Here is a 14,323-nt window from a genome sequence, read left to right on the forward strand (position 1 = left end):
TACTAAAGACTTTCCCTCTTAGGTAAAGGATCATTCTATACTTGTATTTAGAAAGCATCATCCATTTTCAATCCAACCATGTTTTTTACGAAAAAAACTATTTCTTCTAGAGATTCGTCAAGAAAACCAGAAAGCCTATAAAGATTGCTCCTGTATTTTGGAACCTTTGTGGGAATCTTGCCTTCTAGTCAAAAGGCATGCTTCTCTGCACTGGGGCTGGTAATTAGAATAGTAAAGAAATGCAGGGTGGCACATGGTGCTCCAAGTTCCACAGTGGTCAAGCTAAATCTGCTCAAACTGGTTGATCTACATGTTTGAAGGGCCTCTCTTCACCCTTTGTAGAGCGGTTCTTATTTTGATGAGATTCTCCATGCTACAAGATTAATATCAACACTGCACTTCACTTGGGATCCTTACTGATCAAAAGAGATTAATATTTTTTGTCTTTGAAGAAAACCTGGATTTTTCTGAGACTCTTTTGCATACTAGCCATATACAGGCCATATTTTGCCATGTTACTCTAAATTCCAGAAAAGGGGCGTAGCATATTATTTGGACATGAAGATAGGGGCTTCAAAAAGAGCTCTGCAACCAAGTAGAATTCTTCTCATAAACTTTATCAGAACAGTGCATTGTCATACAATGGGATGAAAACAGATGCACAAGACAGACTCACACTAGAGTTTTCCGGAAAAGCTCTGAAAACACCACTGAAATATAGGCTAGAAAGCATTTATGTATTCTAGAGAAAGATTTCCTCTATGCTCCTCAAAAGCAAATCTAGAGATGGTGTCAAAATATGGAAACTAGAAGGAAGATGTTTATACTGAACATTGGAGTTGTAAACTATATTTACATACTGACCCTTCACAACACTACCCTTATTTTGCAGAAAATATATTTTTTGTTATCCACTTAAAATACATATTCTTTGACATTCCCATGAACTTGCGGTGCAGAAGTTAACTAAGGTTCTAAGCGAGGATCCTACAATCCCAGTCCTTCAGCAGACAGGTCTTGGTTCCAATATATCTGAGAAGGGACGAATGCCACATTTATCCCTACCTGTCACCATCGTCATCGAGTACAAACCATCTAACAATGATTGACTTATAAACGGATGCAATTAAATCTTATTTGGTGCTGCTGCAAATTTTGTAATTTGTTGCAGATAGTTTCAGTAGAAATTAGTGTCAAGATCCTTCAAGCTCGTCAGAGGAACCTGTTTTGGCGCGTCTTGACAGAGCCAGATGGCTCCAATATATAGAATAATAGATGGATAACAGTGAATTATGGGGCTGTTTTTTACAGTGGGGTTCTGAGTGACATCAAATGGTCAACAAGAGCTAGTGCGGTGTGTGGCTCGGAGACCGCGCTTGCCTGTTCACCTGCCATTCGTCCCGAATCCACCCGCTGCTACAGCTACCGTAGCTGGAGTCCGTTATGGAGCGGAGAGTGTGGGAGGCCTGCATTCCATCTGTCCCACTGTTACGGGATCACCGAGGTGAGGTACGGGTGAGCGACACTGGAGGTTAGAGCCACGGTTTCACCCGGTCTTGCGGAGGCGGCCCATGTTAGGCCGGTGCAGTTTGCAAGCCGGTGTGGCCGCTCCCGGCTCAGCCCGCCCGACTTGCGCCCCCTTAGCCGAGAGTCTCTGCTGGCCGCAGTTGTTGCTTCACTCACTAGCTCCTATTGCATGTTAGTGCTCTCACTGCTTTTGTTGCATGGGATTGTGTGTGGCAGGTGAGGCGGGGTTTTATATCGGAGGCCGCGAGGAGCACTGAGAAGCAGCAACTGTCCTTTTACTGACCTTCTGCCCGCCTCACCTTCCGTCTATCTGCATCAACCGGCTCCACACATTGAATATGTTTACAGTAGGCTAAGATCCACAGAGGGGTAGCCGAACTACAATTGTTGGACGCTAGAAGCTCTAAGATGACTACTTTTGCAGCAGTTTGAGTGTGGCCTAGGCAAATGTGAGAATGCTGAATGCCGCATGGAAGAGAAACTCAAAGTAAATAGTGTGCTACGCGACTAACAAAAATATCTACTGCTGAAAGAGGAAAAAAGTGGAATACAATCCTATGAAACAGACATAGAAGGGACAACTATAAATGAAACAAAGAAAGAAGTTTTGTTGCATGAAGTCTATAAACCAATACAGGAGGACCGTTCCTAAGATCCATGTATCACTGAAAAAAACAGACAAACAAAAAAGAACGTATGATCTGGAAAAAAATTGATGAAAGAGATGGATATTCTACACTCGCAATACAAAGAACAATCAAGGTCCAACAAAGTCCAAAGCAGTTTTATAATAGATCGAAAAGGAATGCACAGCAGGCTTCAAATGCATAAATTACTTCATCAAAGAAAGAACACATAACCATTGAAGTCGACAGAAACAAGAAAACAATAAAGGAGGGTAACACCCAACTTATTTTTAAACCAGAATACCAGTCCAGGGGTAGACGAGATATTTTAACTCGAGGCAATATTTTGACTCTTTAAAGCAATTCCCTCTTTAGAAAAAATCACAAGCGAAAATATCGAAGCCATTGAATTTCTCCCAAATAAAGAATATATTCATGAAATGACACTAATAACTCTGAATTCTACACTTTTATTAGAATTATCAACGAAAATGAAACCTTTTTAAAATGGGGAATAAAATGTAGCAGTTCCCCCCCCCCCCCACCCCCATCCGTATACTCAAGCCCATTTACATCACATGAGAGAGCTGAATATCAACAAAACATAAAGCATCAGGTATTCTCAATATTGAAGAACCCCATAGGAAAAATGGATAACCGACCAACAACAACAAATTAAATTGAAGAAGAAACGCTGATAAAATTAAATGAAGGATGGATTACAGCGTCCCTTCATGGGGTAACTGAACCGTGACAGCATAACTTTGAGATACAAGAAGGAAACACATAATCGCAGAGAAACTATAAGATTATGCTCTTGGAATATAAATGGGGTACGCTCTAAAATGCAAAAGAAATTCCGAGCTTCGATGTCTAACAACTTTCAGATTATACTTCTCTAAGAATCTTGGGTGACTAAATCAATAATGCTGGAAGGTTTTAAAGGTTATTTTGAGCCAGCAATTAAACATAGCAAATATGGGCGCTCTATTGGGCGTCTAGCAACATTCATAGTTATAGATTTGAAACTGTAGCACAAACAAGTAGTCTTAATCGACAATAACATTTTAATAGTAAAGTTATGGTACATGGAAAAAACAAAGTAAAAACATTACTACTTATAAATGTATATATCCATACGAATTTCAGATCAAGGAAGATCATGGCTACCAATATCACTAGCGTTGCATTACAGCAGATGATTGTGGATCCATACACTGAATATATTATCTCGGGGATTTTAATTTAAATCTGCTATTGTCTTATCCAAGAGATAACTCAATTGAACAACAGAATCATCTATGGGCAATACCTCAACCATCATCACCTACGGTAAGAAGTACTCAAGGAGGCACTGTCGGAATACATCTTTTAAAGGAAATAAAATCGCTGAAATTGAGAATTTTAAATGGGAGGTTTCCACAAGGTATACCAACAGCATGGACATATCAATCACAGGGTGGGGGGGGCGTGGCCTGGTAACATGGCGAGTTAGACGTGTCTCAGTGGTGCTCATGCCCTGAATAGAGGTTATCCTACAGAATCCTGGCGTTATGGTGACCCTCATAAAGCATGATAACAGCGGAAACCTTCCCTTACTCGTCGGTACCTGGTGACAGCAGCCTGCAGTAGGGGACCGGCGCTACGGACCGCGGCGCACCCGGGGGAATATTGGTCCCCGTAATGGCAGCCGTCATTGGACTCTGATCGGATAGCAGTGGTGAGGGCTAACGACCCCGGGAAGTCCTAACGCGAGGAAGAATCAGGGCTCCGATCCTAGCAGGAGTGGGGACAACCCGTGGGAAGACGGCGACCGAGGTCTGCGGCCGGCGGACGGGTCTTCACGGACTGGGGTAAGAGGCTAAGAGGGGCCGCTGCACTGGGGCCTACCTCCGTGTCGTGAGCCGCGACGGCCGGGACAGACTGCTGAGCCCCGAGTTGGAAACCTCCGGGTGGCGCTGAAAGTCGGGCTTCGGGGGATAGCGGAGGAGCCCCCGGGGCCTTGGTGAGTCTGGCTGCGCGACTGCGCCAACAGTACGGCCCCCGGTGAGGGTCTGGCGGGACCTCGCGGGCCAGCGAGGAGATCTACGCGAGGCCGCGGCGATGCAGCCTGTCTGGCATTTGGCCTGAAGACCACGCAAGGACTGCCTGGGGGCCCGGTCGTGGGCCTCGGATGTCTGAGGGCTGCATTTAGAGCCCGGCTGCGGATGAGTGCTGCCCCCACGTGCCCAGTGAAAGACTTGCCCCCCGGAAGCCTGGCATTACCGAAACGTGAGGCCGGAGATAGGCCCGGATAGAGACGGAAGAGGCGAGGTGAGGCCTACCTCCACTCCAGCGGGGGAATCGGAAGCAAGATTTGGCGAAGGCGTGAGGGCTAGGCAGTGGTGCACAGTGCCGGAGGCCGGGGGTTGTACCCCAGGAGGTGAGGGGTCCTCCTTCAAGTCGAGTGTACGGGATTCGGACTCACGAGGGTACTCCACTAGACCAGTCCGGCGAGGCTGGAGAACAGAGGCGGAAGGCCTGGTAATTGCTCCGAGCGGCGGACGGGTGGCCTGCTTGGCGTAGATGACACTAAACCCCCAGTGGGGAGGTGGACTGATGGAGGGAACCTCTTCCCTGGTTCGTTTGGACGGAGGGGCCACTGCGACATCCCTTAAGACGGCCTCGCGGATGATGGGGAAGGACCGTCCCCTAAGAGGCGCCCAGACAAATAAAATTGTGCAATACACGGTCCCGGGGCCGACAGCGACGGACCGCCTTCGTGCGGACATGGAGCAGGGGGCCCACCAGGATTCGGCCGCACGAGATAAAGCAGAAATATTGGCAGCGATTTGAGACTCCAGGGTGGCACTAGAAACAAAAATGGATGGGATGGCCATTGACATTAATCACCTACGCCTAGATCTCAGGAAGGTGGCAGACAGGGTAACCACTACGGAAGGGGACCTGAGTACTCTGCAGTCGGAGGTCAGACAGTTGCGGGAGACGGTGACGGCACTCCAGGACCATACGGCCCGACTGGAGGACAGGGCGGAAGACGCGGAAGGATGCTCTAGACGGAACAATCTCTGCTTTTTGGGATTTCCTGAAAAGGCGGAGGGGCCGGCAGCAGACCTATTTTTGGAGGACTGGATTGGCAGAGCGTTCCCCCATCTGAGGCTATCCAAAATGTTTGCGGTGGAAAGGGCACATAGATCGCTGGGGCTACCACCGAAACCAGGATCCCCGCCAAGACCCTTGATTGCCCGGATGTTCAACTTTAGGGACCGGGACATGATTTTACAGCATATTCGTGCCAAAGGCCTGCATCGATTTGAAGGCCAAGACATTCACATATACCCCGACTATACTAAAAAAGTGCAAGACCTGCGGAACGACTCCCTGAGTGTTAAACGCCGAATGCATAGCCATAATATTAAATATAGCCTGATGTTCCCGGAAAGGCTCCGAGTGCAGTACGCAGACAAAGTCCCCTTCTTTGGTACCCTGTCAGAGGCAGCAGATTGGATGGATTCGCTGGGCCTGGCCGGCCTGGACCAAAACCAGGGATGGCAGGAGCAGAGACGCCGGAGCAATCGACAGAGGAACCAGCAACGTCGGGAAGAAGGACGACAGCGGCGGGACCGAGATCGGGCAGACGAGGGACTCATCGTGGTGGGACCGGATGGCACTCTCCTTACGGAGAGAGAGGTGATCCGATGCAGAACCAGTTCTCCCCACTCTGTCTGGTGCAGGAAACAGTCGGACCTGGAGGGCGCCACTGGCCCGGATGTAGAAGGCTCTGGAAACAAGTGAGGGAGGGCCCTGATGCTGGGATTGAGTGATGGTCAGCCATAGACACTGTGAGTACTGGGTTTGGCCCACTGGGCACTTGACTTTACTGTGAGACTCATGTGCACGGGCATTGAGCCCTCTGGACTTGGGGTGGGGGGGGTGATAAATGTTGGAGGAGGGTACACTATTTCGCCGACACGCTGGTTAGGTTCGCCGGCTGTAGAGTGCCTAGGCAGCCTGGCTAGACCTTGGTCAGGCGGGGCTGCACGGTGCCAGGCAGTCGGCTGATTCACAGAGTCCAAGGAGGGAGGGTGGTTTAAAAGGACTTGGGTGGGTAAGTGTGGTTGTAATTGTTCTTTCAAGTTGAGAGAGGTGTTCTGGGGGGGGGGGGTGGAGCTTTGGCGCGGGGCTCAGGGTCCTCAGACCAGGACTGGTTGTGAGAATGACGGGCTACCGACTGTGGGTGGGGGAGTTGGGGTTTCCAGTTGGGGGTTTGTTGGGGTTGCTGCCGGGTCTGGTCTATGTTGGCACACAGGGGATCGAAGACTTACTCCTCAGGTGGGGGCAAGCTATGATACTGATGGGGGGGTCTGCGCACCACAGGCGGGGGACTGTGATACCGACAACTGTTCACTCATGACAGGGGATAACCAGAATTACAAACTGATTACTTGGAACGTTTGGGGGCTCAGTAACCGGGTGAAACGGACCGGGGTGGCATCATACCTAAGGCGCTATGGGGTCAGTATAGCTCTACTCCAGGAAACCCACCTATGGGGAGACTGTCTTAAATTCGTCCAACGCAGGTGGAGGGGTCAGTTTTTTGCTTCATCCTACTCGGGGTTTGCCCGGGGAGCGCTTATATGGGTGGCACCAGGAGTCCCCTTTAAGGCTCTGCATGTTGAACAGGATCCTGACGGGAGGTTTGTGGTGGTGGAGGGGACCCTAGATGGGTGCAGTATCTGCCTGGTGAATGTTTATGCCCCGAATAGTGACGATGGTGGGTTTTTGAGCCGAGTACTGGGACTGTTGGATCTGGACCCTGATACAGAATTGGTGGTGGCAGGGGACTTTAATTGTGCCCTGGATGGGGAGCTCGACAGATTCCTCCCAAAACTGGATGCCAAGTCTCGTGTCAGAGAAGCGATGAGCCAAATGCTTCATAATTATGGCTTACGGGACGTGTGGCGCCACCATAACCCTAGTCGTAGAGTATACTCGTGTCACACACCTGCTGCCAATACCTTTAGCAGATTGGACTACTTCTTCATTCAAAAGCTGGCGATCTATCGGGTAACGTAGATGCAATACCTAGCCCGCTATCTGTCGGATCATTCCCCGCTCCTGATTGCTTACTCGCTGGCCCGACCGAGATCTAAGGTACTGCTCTGGAGGCTCAATATTGAAGCCTTAGGCGACCCGATTTATAAAGACGCCATATTGGTTGAGCTGAATGATTATATGGAGCTCAACTGGGGCTCCGCTAGCATCAGGGCGACCGAGTGGGATGCAATGAAAGTGGTGGTTCGGGGGATATGTCGTTCCACGGAAGTAGGGGTCAAAAAAGTGTTGGAGCGTGATCTGCAGCGGCAGGAGGAACGATTAGCGGCATTGGACAAGGAACTCCCCACGAATAGGGAGAGGTCGGCTGAAGGGGACAACGTGCGGCGGCAGATAGGAGACATATGGGACTCGCTAGGCAAATATGTTAGAACTGCGAGTAGGCGTCGCTGGTACACGGAAGGGGATAAGGCAGGGCAGCTGCTGGCGTGCCTGATTCGGGCGGAGACACAGCCTCACCCAATCCTGGCACTTAAAAACGACAAGGGACAGATGGTGTATGCCCAACATGAAATAATTAACGTATTTGTGGCCCACTTACGTAAAATATACTCTGAGACACAGTCTCCCTCGGCCCTTGAGCCGGTGGAGGCCTATCTGGTTGGGGTGGAACTGCCCAGTATAGACGCGGACAGTCAGGAAGCCCTGGGGGGCCCCTTTAGTGGGGAAGAACTAAGAGCAGTTATCGCCCACCTAAAGACGGCAAAGTTCCCGGGAATGGATGGCATACCCGCCGAGCTCTATAAAGAGTGCGGCGGAATGCTGGTCCCCAAACTACTAGAGATCACAGTGGAGGCCAAGAAACCTGGTACGCTCCCAGACTCCATGCGGGAAGCATTGATCGTGATGATCCCCAAACCTGGGAAGGACCCCCTCCTCCCCGGCTCCTATAGGCCCATCTCTATGGTGAATGTTGATCTTAAAATTATTAGCCAGGTGTTGGCGTCTAGACTCCTCCCTTATCTTCGACGGCTGGTCCATGATGACCAGTCCGGCTTTATACTAGGCAGAAATACGTTACGGAATATCCGTCGCCTGGCGCACATTATGCAATCTGTGGAAGGACGGGCCCAACAGAGCACCTTGGTGTTCCTTGATATCGAACAGGCGTTCAATTCTATCAGGGTGGGATTACCTATGGCAGGTTCTGCTTAAAATGGGTTTGGGTGAGGGGTTTGTAAACTGGATTAAGTTACTATATGCTCGGCCGATGGCAAGGGCCGGTACATGTCGGACGCATTTTCTATAGCAAGGGGGACGCGGCAGGGTTGCCCGCTTTCCCCATTGCTATTTGCCCTGGCAATGGAACATTTGGCATGTCAACTGCGCAGGATACTTGTAGGACAGGGCGTGCGTGTGGGGAATTCAGAGCATGTGGTGTCACTGTACGCCGATGACGCGTTAATATACCTAAGTCGACCGATCCAATCACTGACGACATTGCTAACAGCGTTGGCCCAATTCGCTGATGCCTTCGGGCTTTACATTAACAGAACAAAGTCACAGCTTTACACGATTGGCACAGATATCAGTTGGGGGGACGACCAACGACCGGTGCTGGAACTTCCATGGGCAGAGGACACGGTCCGATACCTAGGGATATGGGTCGATAGGTCCGAGGCAGGGTTTTATCAGCGCAATATGGGGAGGATAATCTGGGGGTTGCAGGGCAGTATTACCTTTTGGAACTCTCTTAACCTCTCCCTGATGGGAAAGATTGCACTCATAAAGATGGTAGTCCTGCCCCGATGTCTCTATACCATATAAGGCTCCTTCTTTGAAATTCCGCACCGGGTATTCCGGGAACTCGATTCGCTGCTGGTCCAACTATTATGGAATGGGAAGCGATGCAGGGTTAGTTTAGAAGTCCTGAAACGTAGTTGGGGTTTGGAGATCCCAGACTTGGAACTTTATTACTTTGCATCGCAATTGCAACATGCCATAGCCTGGTTGGATGCGGATCCCTCTTGGGAGAGGTCCCTGCTGGCAGGTACGTACGGGGACCGACAGCTCGGGGCATTGATGTGGCGGGCCGGGGGGCTTACGGCGCACGGTCCACCTCTGGTGCGGCTTGGGGCTGCAATTTGGAATCGAGTGGTTCGTAAAATCATTCAGGACAGACTTTTTGCCCCGGAAGCGGACCTCTGCCAGCTGCCGCCCTTTGCTCAGATTGACCAGGTAATGTCGACAGAGGCATGGCAGACGGGGGGCTGCCTGATGTTGTCAGACCTCTACCTGGATGGTAAATTTATCACATATCAGGAGGCAGTGACTGCCTTTGAGTTGGGGGCAGGGCAGTTTCTACAATATGCAAAAATAGCGGCAACGGCACGACAATTATGGCCTACATTTCCGGAGGCCCCGGGGCACACCCAAACCCTGGTCACTATGATTGCCATGGCGGGAGGGCGAAAATGTGTTACTCACCTCTATAGGGCATTAAGGGACGATAAAAAGAACGGTCCCCTAAAAATAGAAGGGAGATGGCAGCAGGTGTGTCCACAGGAAGTTACGTCGCGAGACTGGGAAAAGATACACAAGAGTGTGCGGAAGGTGAGCAATCGCTTTAAGCAAATCCAGTACAAAATAATATATATGACGCACCTCTCACCTAGGAGGTTGCATGCCATTGATGGCTCCAGAGACCCCCAATGCCCCAGATGTCGCTATGATCCGGCAGATTTTCTGCATATGGTTTGGACGTGCCCATCGATCCAGACGTATTGGGGGGCGGTTCTTGGTGATCTGAACCGGATGGACTATTGCATTGGATCCCCGCGCGTGTCTACTGGGCTTGATTCCTCGGGACCCGAAACGCAAGATAAGCAGGCGGTTCCTGGGGCTAGTTATAGCCAAGAAGCGTATAGCGATTCACTGGTTAACACAGCAAGGACCGCTATTGGCAAAATGGAGGTCAGATTTACGGGAGTGGGCCCTAGCTGAGGAAGGGCACATACGGAGCACCAGGAGGGATGCCAAACTGCCCGAGGTGTTACTGGCATGGGAAGCAATGATACAGGAGATAGCGGGACAGGCCTCCCAAGTCACCATATCCAGTGCAGCTGAAACGTCTCTCGTAGAGGGGGGGACCCCAGGACAGGGGAGGGAGACGGAGGATGGCCCCGCATGAGTACTTCGATACATGGACCTCGAGTTACTTTGACCCGGCAGAAGGGGGGAGGGCACAAAGGGATGGGGGGAGGGGATGGGAGTCGGGGGGGAATTTCCTACAGTTGGATTTGATAATGCATATAAAACGATGCACTAGAAGATAATGTTGAAGATGATGGACTTTCCACGGTGGCAAACTCAGACATTGTCGTTCTCAGTTATTCTTAATGTGATGTTCATCACCTCAGCAGTGATGGACGAAATGTAAATTTGTTGGTTTGGAGGTGAGCTGCCAAGTTAGAGAGAACCTAATAAAGAAATTTATTTAAAAAAAAAAAACACTCACAGGGCAATAAAAAAAGAATTGATTACACAATAGCATTTTTGAATTTATTCAACATGATCTTATCCTTCCAAATTGACAAAACAAATGGTAGTGACCATTGCCAGCAAATATTGGTCATGAAGCTGCAATGTACACACTATAAAAAACTTGCAACAGTACCCGGAATGACGGGTACTGATAGGAGATTGTACTGGAAAGAAGATTCCAAATGATCTACCAGCACACTAGCACTAAAATTGTTTAAGGAAAACTTTGAAGAGGAATCTCTGACTGTAATTGAAAGTTGGGAGTACTTCATCAGAAAAACTTGTCGCCACATATGCCTCAAAACCTTACCACTAACAAAAATTAAGGAATCAAGAGACATAAATCAAGTTATCATACGCAACTCAAATCCTAAAAAGAACTCGCAATAGGCTACGGAGACAGTCAAAAAAGCGTCCAGAAAATACGGTCATACGATCAAAATTAAAAAGTATTAATGACTTACAGAAGGTAATTTGGGAAGTAAAAAATCAAGCTAAACACACACTCTGTGCTAAGACGCTGTGTGCAAGCAAAAAGAATAACTCAAGAGATTTCTTGAAATTGATAAATGGCCTATCGCGATTGACCAAAACAGCAATGTCATCTACATTAAGTGAAGCTGACTGGATGGGATCCTTAACAAAGCACCTAACTAGTAATCGGGAGACTATACAAAAGGATACTAGGCCTAATGACATAAGAATGGAAACTAAAAACTTAGAATATGAAATTGATATAATTAAAAATCAAATCTGTAAATTAATCCAAAAAGACGGTGCCACTGGCCCTAACGGCATACCATTTGCTTTATACAAAGAAAATCCCGTTCTTTGGGCATATTACCTCACGAACGTATTCAAGAAAGCCGTTAAATCGTTGTCCAGAAACATGGAAGGGTTTGTTAATTTCCCCCAAATATAAAAAAGGAGATTGGTCTCAGCCTGGCAATTACTGACTAATCACCTTAGAAGATACAGATGCCCAATGTTTTGGTTTTACGGGAAGCTTACTACAGAACACCCCTGGTTTCTATCAGGAAGTATCTATTTATTTGTGCTGGTGTGAGGTATGCTCTGTGAAGTACATAAGTTAATCAGCTGGAACCAGGAGCCCTCTGCCTTACTTCCCCCTCCTGCAGCTGTACTTTCTGCTTTCAGTTAAAGCAGACCAGCAGCATTGCTCTGACAGGCTCTCAGGGAGCCTAGCCTGGAAGCACTTTTGGTGCTGCTTGACCTTTCAGCAGCATTCGATACCATCTCCCACCAAGTTCTCTTGCATAGACTACTGGAGTGTGGCATCTGCGGATCTGCACTGAGCTGACTGTCAGATTTTCTGTCCAACCGCACTCAGGCAGTGTCAATGGGTCCTTTTACATCTGCTCGTTCACAGGTTACCAGAGGCGTCCCGCAGGGCTCTTGTTTGAGCCCTACTTTATTTAACATCTATGTGACGCCCCTGGCAATACTGATGAGGGACTTGGGGTTTAACCCCATCTCTTACGCAGATGACACTCAACTCCTCCTCACCTTCGACAAAAGGAGACCAGATATACAATCCATCTTTTCTCGAGGTATGATGGCTATTGCCTCCTGGATGAAAACCAACTATCTCCAGTTAAACTCTGATAAATCTGAGATTCTGCTGTTCGGAGGTGCTGACATCTGTTGGTCACCTAATTGGTGGCCGGAGGAGTTGGGTAAAGCCCCTGCACCCAAAGAGGTAGCTAAAAATCTGGGCATTAAGCTTGATAACAAACTCACTTTGCAGACCCATGTTAATACTATTGCTGGGTCGTGCTATCACACTCTAAGTTTACTTAGAAGAGTCTTTCCACTGCTTCCAGTATCCACCAGGAAGACCTTAATTCAGGCCCTGCTCATGAGCAAGATTGATTATTGCAATGCTCTTCTTCTCTCTGCTCATGCTGCCTCTTTGGACAAATTGCAGGTCATTCAAACTACAGCTGCTCGACTGGTTACGGATTCTCCGGCCAGAACCCCCTCTTTGCCCTTATTGCATGAATTACATTGGTTGCCTATAAAAAAAAAGAGTGCAATTTAAAACAGGTTGCATGATTTTCAAGGCTCTAAATGAGCTGAGTCCCTGCTATCTAACAATGAAATTAAAGGCCTACAATCCTATATCCTCACTGAGATCAGGATCAAAAACTCTTCTTGCTGTTCCCAGAGTACATAAAGCCCGTTCTGGCGGCAGGGCCTTTTCGTACTTGGCTCCTTGGTTTTGGAACAGCCTTCCCCATTATCTTCGCATTAAAATGTCCCTCCTTGGTTTTAGAAAGCTGATGAAAACATACCTCTTCTAGATCAAGATAGTCTGTTGTCGCAAGCGCAGAGATACCCTTAGGGGTGATTCAGCGCTATATAAAATTATAAATAAAATAAATAAATAAATGATGTAGCAACAATGGGAAACATGTTTTACTATCAACTGTTGCTATGCCATACATACCAAAAGTGAAAGTCTCTGGAGCGGCCTCCACTTCTGTTTTAATGGCCCTCAGTGCATACCATGAATGCATACATGTATCTGCTAAATTCACTAGATGTATAGTTGTGGTGGATTTGCCTTGAATTACGAGATTTATTCAGAGTGATGCCAGCTGCAAGCCGGCCCTAGACTAAGGGCACGATCAGAGGAATCTGAGGGCAGGCCTGTTCTTACACGGACCAAACTGCATGTGACAGTAAACATGGACATATTGCTGTCCAGCTGAGGAGTACATCTGGGAATTCTGCTCACAAGGGCTCCATTTGCTGCAGCTTATTGTTACTGTTGGATACAGTTACAAGGGCCAATGTATTACTAAACACAATATTGATGTACACCAGATCTGCATTCATTACAAAGCAACAAGAAATCACAGGAAAGATTGACAACTTGTTTAACCTGAATGATGGAAAAATACGGATAGACTGCACAGTGGTGTGTCGCACACCTGTACCAAATAATAGTAATTGCATATAAATATCAGGGGGAGTGTACGTCATTGCCGGAGATGATGCGTCGTAAAGGTGAGTCTTGCTTTCTCTTTTTCGTTGTTATGCCCTGCTTGATATTCTAATTAAAACCATAGAAGAAAAAGTTACTTATCATTAATGGGTGGTATGCAGCAAATGTATCTTTTATTGAATCACATATGAATTGCTCTGCTAGTTGCCCTACTGATATCTGAAGGAAAGAACGGTGTCTGTGTGTGCGCATATATATATATATATATATATATATTCTCCAGTATTGTATCTTTTAAAGATTCACATGCTTGAATCTTCCCCGTCGTCATGGTGGGAGTCCCACGGTAACAGTAAAATTACAGTATTAAAACTCCACATTCAAATGCCCATAGGAATTCACTAGCCTTTAGCAACCTATTACCATTGTTTTAAAACATCCAAACTCCGGCCATTCAGAGCGTAGACCATAGTCTCCTTCCCCTGCAGAGCCACCATACCTCAGATTTCATACCACACGTCATGTGTTAGGGAGACTCCCTGAGCTCTGCTCGGTCATGGAGTTTCTACTGTTGCCTTTTTGAACTTCCAGCTAGCAGTTA

General features: G+C 47.9%; 1 protein-coding gene across 1 annotated transcript in view; it reads left to right on the plus strand.

Annotated features, from left to right (window-relative positions):
• Positions 1-14,323, plus strand: part of TBCD (tubulin folding cofactor D) — a 2,329,415-nt gene that overhangs the window by 460,232 nt on the left and 1,854,860 nt on the right. The gene's annotated exons all lie outside the window — the stretch shown is intronic.

This window comes from Triturus cristatus, chromosome 7 (assembly GCF_964204655.1).
Source record: "Triturus cristatus chromosome 7, aTriCri1.1, whole genome shotgun sequence".
Lineage (NCBI taxonomy): Eukaryota > Metazoa > Chordata > Amphibia > Caudata > Salamandridae > Triturus > Triturus cristatus.